This window comes from Bidens hawaiensis, unplaced genomic scaffold, assembly GCF_021521415.1.
Source record: "Bidens hawaiensis isolate Kalapana, Puna unplaced genomic scaffold, B.hawaiensis_p1.1 tig00038511_1, whole genome shotgun sequence".
In the NCBI taxonomy this organism is placed as follows: Eukaryota; Viridiplantae; Streptophyta; class Magnoliopsida; order Asterales; family Asteraceae; genus Bidens; species Bidens hawaiensis.
The window spans coordinates 29,512-38,702 of NW_027496757.1; the positions used below are offsets into that span (position 1 = coordinate 29,512).

Consider the following 9,191-nt stretch of genomic DNA (forward strand, 5'->3'; position numbering starts at 1 on the left):
AGCATAACAAATTTAATTTTTTCAAAACAATGTTCACATGTTAATGTATAATGTTATTTTGACCCAGTAAAGTACACAAATAGCTTTTTAGGGAAAAACAATACACTAATAGGATCAGGGCCGGCTTAACGAATGTGGTGGCCTAAATCAAAACAAGATTTTGTGGCATTTTAATAATTGTTAAGAAAACAAAATTTGGTTATTACAAGTTTTGAACTCATAACCTATACATTACTTTGAATTTCAATTTACCCATTATAATATATCTCTATATAATGTTTTTTTTACTTTAAGGCCTTAATTAAGTGTGGGCCTGAATCGAGCCACCCCTGAATAGGATATATATATATATATATATATAGGGAGAGGATCATGAGAGAACTTCATTTTATATAGAGAACTAATAATGAAGTATTTTTAATTTAATTAAAAAAATATTTTTAATTTTTTTTCTTTCATCCTTATATGTTGTTATTCTTCACCACAAAAAAAAATAAAAATAAAAAAAATTAACGAGTAATGCATATATGCAATACATCGACTTTTTTTATAATGCATATGTGCAGTAGTGTGCATTTTGATATTTGAAATAGTGTTGAATAGCATATATATAGTTGTTTGTATTGTTTATTTGCAATAGTGTTATATTATATACAAAAATTAAAAAAAAAAACGATACAGTGCATATGTGCATTAGTGTTGTATTACATATATGCGATAATGTGTTTTGCATACAATTATTAGTGTCGTATTTGCATATATTCAATAGTGTGTATTGAATAATGCATTTGTGTTGTATTATATGCAATAAAACACTATTGTATATATGCAATAGGCATTAGTGCATATATGCACTACAGTACTACACCGACAAGCTTTTTTTTTTTTAGATGAGGAAAGAAAAAAAATAACAAAATAGTTTTTTTTTAATATATACATATATATATATATATAGAAAGAGAGAGGATCATGAGAGAACTCCATTTTATAGAGAAAACTAATAATGAAGTATTTTTAATTTAATTAAAAAAAATATTTTTAATTTTTTTTTCTTTCATCCTTCTTATATGTTGTTATTCTTCACCACAAAAAAAATAAAAATAAAAAAAATTAACGAGTAATGCATATATGCAATACACCGACTTTTTTTATAATGCATATGTGCAATAGTGTGCATTTTGATATTTGAAATAGTGTTGAATAGCATATATATAGTTGTTTGTATTGTTTATTTGCAATAGTGTTATATTATATACAAAAATTAAAAAAAAACGATATAGTGCATATGTGCATTAGTGTTGTATTACATATATGCGATAATGTGTTTTGCGTACAATTATTAGTGTCGTATTTGCATATATTCAATAGTGTGTATTGGATAATGCAATTTTGTTGTATTATATGCAATAAAACACTATTGTATATATACAATAGACATCAGTGCACATATGCGCTACAGTACTACACCGACAATTTTTTTTTTAGTATCAATATCATCTTATTAGATGAGGAAAGAAAAAAAATAACAAAATAATTTTTTTAATATATATATATATATATATGGAGATGATCATGAGAGAACTCCATTTTATGGAGAGAACTAATAATGAAATATTTTTAATTTAATTAAAAAAATATTTTAAAATTTTTTTTTCTTTCATCTTTCTTATATGTTGTTATTCTTCACCACAAAAAAAATAAAAATAAAAAAAATTAACGAGTAATGCATATATGCAACACACCAACTTTTTTTATAATGCATATGTGCAATAGTGTGCATTTTGATATTTGAAATAGTGTTGAATAGCATATATATAGTTGTTTGTATTGTTTATTTGCAATAGTGTTATATTATATACAAAAATTAAAAAAAACGATATATTGCATATGTGTATTAGTGTTGTATTACATATATGCGATAATGTGTTTTGCATACAATTATTAGTGTCGTATTTGCATATATTCAATAGTGTGTATTGGATAATGCAATTGTGTTGTATTATATGCAATAAAACACTATTGTATATATGCAATAGGTATTAGTGCATATATGCACTACAGTACTACACCGACAAGTTTTTTTTTTTTTTTAGTATCAATATCATCTTATTAGATGAGGAAAGAAAAAAAATCACAAAATAATTTTTTTTAAAATAATTAAAAATAATTATTTACTAGTTCTCTCTTTAAGAGGAGTTTTCTCTAGATCCTACCCCTATATAGGGAGAGGATCTATATATATGTATAGATCCTATACATATATATATATATATACACTAGTTTTTATCCCCCGTATTACGGGGCTGTTTTACATTACCCGTTTTTAATATTTATATATTTTTTTGGGTCAAATTTTATTTATTGTAATGAATATTTATAATATACTAAGAGTTTGATGATAAAAAAGTTTCACAAATAACTAAAATGTTATAACGCGGTTTAAAAGTTATAAGACCCGCTTAATTTTTTTACTATAAAATTGTTTCTTAATTATAAATAATCTTTTTTTAAAATAAAATCGTATAATAATTTTTTGCAAATCTTATTTTATAGGAATTTCACATCAATAATTTAGTGAAAATAATTTTTAATTTAATGAGATGTTATAACCCGTTTAAGGAGTATCTGGGTTTGATAAGACCCATACCCATGAATTCGGGTCAAAGGCATGAGAAGCCTCCCTTTAAAAATCAAGGAAATCTGGTGACTCCGAAAAAAGGGGGAGCGACCACATCACGACACGTAGGATTTTATGTTTTCGTTTATATATATAGGGGTAGGATCTAGAGAGAGCTCCTTTTAAAGAGAGAACTAGAGAACGACTAAAGAATTATTTTTAACTATTTTTAAAAAAATATTTTGTGATTTTTTTTTCTTTCTTCCTTCTAAGAAGATGATATTGATACTAAAAAAAAATTGTCGGTGTAGTACTGTAGTGTATATGTGCACTAATGCTTATTTCATATATACAATAGTGTTTTATTGCATATAATACAACATAATTGCATTATCCAATACACACTATTAAATATATGCAAATACGACACTAATAATTGTATGCAAAACACGTTATCGCATATATGTAATACAACACCAATGCACATATGCACTATATCAATTTTTTTTAATTTTTGTATTTAATATAACACTATTGAAAATATACAATACGAACAACTATATATATGTTATTCAACACTATTTCAAATATCAAAATGCACACTATTGCACATATGCATTATAAAAAAAGTCGGTGTATTGCATATATGCATTACTCGTTAATTTTTTTTATTTATTATTATTATTATTATTTTTTTATATTTTTTAGTGGTGAAGAATAACAACATATAAGAAGGATGAAAGAAAAAAATTTTTAAAATTTCTTTTTATAATTAAATTAAAAATATTTCATTATTAGTTCTATAGTTCTCTCTATAAAATGGAGTTCTCTCATGATTCTCTCCCTATATATATATATATGGTTGCTTTTATAACGGGGTTAGTCAAATGGATAAAAAGGGCATTCAACCTCATCTCGACTTATGTCTTTAACATTTTACATTCATAAAACTCGATTTGTAGTTATATTAATCTACCCAACACAATCACACCCATAAATCACTTTAGAAGTTTTTTTGTCAAACTATGACAAATTAAGAAGCACAAGCAAATTCAAAGCGAAATGAAACCGCTAGCTCCCTAGTTAGCAATCTCACTTGCTAGTTGTCACCAAACACGGAGTAGCGTGTCCCATATGGCGGTAATGGTGAAGACAACAGGGATCACGAGCTGGCTTCCGAGTACAGAGAACATTGTAGTTGAAGAGTGACTCCTTGAAGGGGCGGCTTGTGGTAAAGGAGTGAGATGTAGTGACGGTGGCGGTGGTAAAGGAGTTAGATGTAGTAGTGATGGCGGTGGTAAAGGAGCGTGATTTACAGGCGGTGGTGAAGGAGCAAGATTTACCAGCGACGATGAAGGAGCTAGATTTACGGATGGCGGTGGTGGTAAAGGAGTGAGATGTACTTCGAACTTCATGCCACCATTGCAAGACCTTTTGCTACTAATGAAGTAGCGGTCATGGGTAATACTGAGCCGCACTAAATCTCTTCCGTATCCTGCTGTGTAATTGTGAACCAAATGCTCCGCATTGCATGTTTCAAAGTTGGTCTTGTTCACTTCAATTACAACGTCTTGGTTTCTGTCATACACGAAAACTGTATGGAGAAAAATGTCTATCAATTACCCGTATGGTTCATATAACATGCTCTCTATTTTCTATTGCGTTTCAAAATGGCCGTCCGGATTCCATATAGAGGTCGGACGACCGTTTTGACAAAAGAAAAAAATAATCAAAGTTGATTGTGTATGGTCAGATAGGGCGTCCGGTATTGACCAAACATCCTTTCTGACCAATAATTTTTAAACCAATACTTTTACATGTTTGACTTTCTTGGTCAAATTGGTTATGGACTTCCATTTGATAGCGTGAATTCAAATGGGTGTAGGTCTTGCATAGCATGGCCATATAGTATAATCTGAGAAGCAAATTAGTAGATCTTTGAGAGATACTTACATAGCCAGTCTCCGAGGTTGAATGTTTGGTTTTCAGCCCAAAGAGTGTAGTTGACTTCGGAGCTCCATCCCACATTTCCTCCCACGATGAACCGCTTGGCGGAGACTTCCGGTAACATCACTATTAATGTGGTGCAGAATGCCAAAACAACCGCAGTACTGCTGCCGTTGCTCCGCCCCATTGGAGTGTGAAATTAATCGGCTGGCAAGTTTCCAGCAATGCTATGATGGGCATCATTTTATAACAGGAAGTCAACGCATGGGTTGCCTTGGTTGATATTCGTTTTCAAGTTGTAAGTTTTTTACTATTTGTTTAAACATTGATTGACTACTTCATATAATTCTTTAGTCTCACGTTCACGCATTTCTCTTGTTGAAGACCACCATTGTGATGTCAAATACAACATTCTCTTTCATTTGTTTGTGAAAGATCAATCATGCATGTATGTATACCAACATACTTATATAGTTATATGTTTAGAACCAGAGGTGTCAATGTGAGTGGGTTGAGTTGGATTTAGATGATGGGTTATAATGAGTATGGGTCAAGATGGATTTTTAAAATAAAGGGTTAGGATGAGTATGAGTCAAGATGGGTAAAGTTAACCCATCTTGACCCAAGTGAATGTTAAAATGCAAAGGGTTTCAAAAACCCCTAAAAAAATATCCAAAAAAATTATTAAAAAAATCGATAACTCAAAATATAAATCAAAAACACAAAATTTAAAATAACTAAAATGTTTCCTCCGTCATTCTTGTTCATAAAAAAAATGGTTTTGCATCGGTTCAGGTTCGATTTTGTCGGTTCGTTTTGTTTTTTTTTTCCATTTCAGTCGGTTTCGGTATCTGTTCGATTTCAATGATTTCGGTTTTGATTTCTTGGTTTTTATTCGGTATCATGGGTTTTGTTTAAAAGAAAATTGGATTGGGCTTGCTTTAGTCCATTTTATCCCATAAACAAACTCATTCTAACTAGAGGTGCACAAATCGGGTATTATGAAAAACCGGGTTCGGGTATGGAACCGGGTTCAGGTATAATCGGGTATTGAAAAATCGGGTATTAACAATAATCGGGTCGGGTTCGGGCAGGGTATTGGCTTGAAAAACCATACCCTGTGTACCGGGTTCGGGTAGGGTATTGAACCGGGTCTTCAATACTCGGGTATTTGAAGACCCTATTTTCGAGTATTAAAAAAAACCCGTTTTATGGGTTTTGAATACCCTAATTTCCGGGTATTAAAAAAAACTCATTTTCTACAGTTTTCTTCTATTAACAGGTCTGCTTCATTTTTTTATCCTAACTCCATTTTTTTGCATATAAACTTCAAAGTTCATTCAAACATACATAAACAACTAAACAATGATACAAAAAACATATATTTTATGTGTTTTCAGTTGTTGTTTGTTATATCAAAAGGTGTTGCTCTAAACAAGTATTTATATCATATACGTGCTCCAAAAAGATCCGTTGGATAACGACTATAGATCTGTGGACAGCCACACAAAAACATGTGCATAAACACTAATATCCTAGCATGCAAAAAATCCGGTTCGGGTATGCAAAAAACCCGGGTTTCGGGTATAACTAGAACCGGGTTTCGGGTATAGTTTAAACCGGGTTTCGGGTATACTTAGAACCGGGTTTCGGGTATTATCGGGTTTAGATCGGGTACGGGTTCGGGTTCGGGTTTCAACAATGAAAGTCATACCCTATCCCTACCCTACGGGTAGGGTCGGGTATTAAAAACCCGGGTTTTAGAAAGACCGGTTCCGGGTTCGGGTTTTTTGTGCACCTCTAATTCTAACTCATAATCAAAAGTCACTAGCATTTTCACAACTAGGGGTGAGCAAAAAACAATTCAGTACCGTCAAAACCGAGGAACCGGAACCGAACCGGTGCCTCCGAACCGCTAATGTGTGTACCGGTTCGGTTCTCGGTTCTCAGAATTTGCATTAAACGATTCCAGGCTAGGTTCCGGGTGGGGACGGAACTACAAGAGGGTCAGGAGGGTCCGTTGACCCTCCAGCCGGCCAAATTTAAAGGTTACCGGAGTACTTGGTCAAAAAAGTTTTGTATAGTTGACCCTCTTATTATCCTCCAAAAAGCATTAAGGTTAAAAGAATAAAGAAAAGATGAAGAAAGGTTTTGCGTCGGCGGCGAGTGGAAGTCCGATATTTTGTTGTGTTTTTTGAATCGCAGAGAAAACGAAGAAGATAGTGTTTATTGGGCTTGATTGGGCTTTTTAAAAAACCGAGCTCGGCCCACATTGCAATTTAAAAACCTAAAATTTTATTTATTGTATTTTATATTTTCAAGAAAAGTCTTTTCTTTGTTCTATACATGCCTTCTCAAACCTCAAGAAAATCATAATCAATTCTCAAAGTTTCTTCAAAAATATGTGGACATAGGTCCACCTTTTTGCAACCAGTAAAAGTAAGTTTTTTTTTTATTTACCTTTTTATCTTCAATATTAGTAATTGTTATTTTAATTAATAAGTAGAAGTTTAACTGAAGGGTGTATGATTGTCATGTTATATCTTATTCAATACATTCAACTAGATTAGTATTTTATATAATTCTTTTGAACCCAGGTTACTTTGAGAGTAAAATTGTAAATAGATGGGGAAAGACCTAGGTGTTAAAAAAAACCATAATTATTGTCATAATTTTATCTTATTTTTATATGTAGAAAATAGAAATGCACTTGTATTTAGTTAACGAAACCAAACAAGTATCAATAATTTGTTTTAAGTCCAATGAACATAATAACAAAAGGAAAAGTCAAGGAAATTAAGTTCTCCGTTTTGTTTTGTTGAGAAAGAATTTTTTACGAGTGTTGGAAAAGTAGTTTTGCAAAGGTTTTTAAGGTATGGGGCCTCATACGTTACAATTACTGGTCGTCACATCGATTGGTAAAAAATATAGTGATTGATGTACTTTAACGGAAAAATAAACATTTTTATTACGACCCTCCGACTAAAAAGTCACTGGTTCCGGGTAAAACCGGCAGTTCTAGACTTGGAACCGAAGAACCGGAATATTCAAAACGTTTTAAATAAATATACCAATTCCCATATTTATAAAGTAACTTATTAACCAGCATCCATTCAATCATTTTTTTATTAAAATCTTCTTTCTTTACGTTCAAGAACTAGCAACCATGATCAATTTTGATTTAAGCTATCAAGGTAATTTAATATAAAATGATTTGATCTTCCATTAATCTATCGTTGCTAATGATTTATTTAACTTCAACACTTAGGTTTTAATAAAAAATATAACAGATGTTCATGTTGTAATCTAAATTAGTTTTACCGTGAAAGAAGACATATAATTGTATAAACTTGTTTTGCAACTTGCAAAGTTTGCATAACTCATTTGATAAATAAATGATCGAACCGGTTCTAGCCAGAACCGATTAGCGAGTACCGGATTTAGCGGTTCTAGAACCGAACCGGTTTACTATAATAGGTTCCGGTTCTGGTTCTATTTTTCACTCTTTTCGGTTCCGATTCGGTTCTCGCAGTTCTGAACCGTTGCACAGCCCTATTCACAACCCATCTTGACCTCCTTGGAAAATTCTTTTGATTCATCTTAACTCATTCCAATTTTTAAAAAATATCCATACTGATTCAAAACAACTCATTTTGGTTTGTTTTGCCACCCCTATTTAGAACGTTGTGAGAAATATTAATTTGTTCATTAATTCTATAATATTTCACAAATATATATATATATATTTGATTAATGGAATACTACAATGTCTATGTTGTTTCGAAAAGAAGTGTGAATTTAGTACATGATACGAGAGTAGGACATGAGCCTAACATAAAATTTAGAAAACTGACAAAATGTTCATCGTTGAACAACAATTTATAAAAATACGCAAAGAAAAAAATTCCTAACTAACATAGGGATGGCCAATACATATTGAGTTTTTAATCAAAATGGTGTACTTAGAAAAAATATTTATCAATTTGATTGGTGTAGTTCGAAAACTAATTTATGAAAGAGAATTTGTGTTCAAATAGTATTTTAGTATATAAATTTATAATTTTGAAAATGTTACTTCAAGAATTTGGTTTTTATCCAATTAAAATCGTTAGGGGAGAGAAAAATAAGTTTCAAGAAAAATACCCGATTTGAATATAAATAGCTTTCAAACTACACAAAATAGGTAAATACTAATTTTATGTACACTATACCATTATGGTAAAAAAAACTCATAAAATGTTGACACAAATTCTCCTTGGGCGCCGCTAGATTTCGTATGAGTATGCACGGAATATTAAGTAATACCAAGTTGGCAAGATCATATTAAGACACGTTCCACAAATAGGCTACAAAAGGTTACAAAAGTGTGCCACAGCTCAAGTGGCGCCTCACCTTTGGCACTTGAGTAATATTGGTGACTTACGTGACCTTTCTATCTTTGCAATAATGGTAAACCTAAGGTGATGTCTTACCTTCAGCACTTAAGCAATTTTGGTGATCTACACGGCTTCTTATGTTTTCTGTAAAAGGGAAACTTTGCAATAGTTGTATGACTGAGGTGGTGCCTCACCTTCGAGCTTAATCTTTAAATACTATTAAAACAATACAATGTGAACACATGCCTTCT

The 9,191-nt window shown here is 31.4% G+C and overlaps 1 pseudogene; it reads right to left on the reverse strand.

Moving 5' to 3' along the window:
- Positions 1–3,723: 3,723 nt before the first annotated feature.
- LOC143590388 (early nodulin-like protein 17 pseudogene) lies at positions 3,724–4,762 on the reverse strand (annotated as a pseudogene).
- Between the last annotated feature and the right edge of the window lie 4,429 nt (positions 4,763–9,191).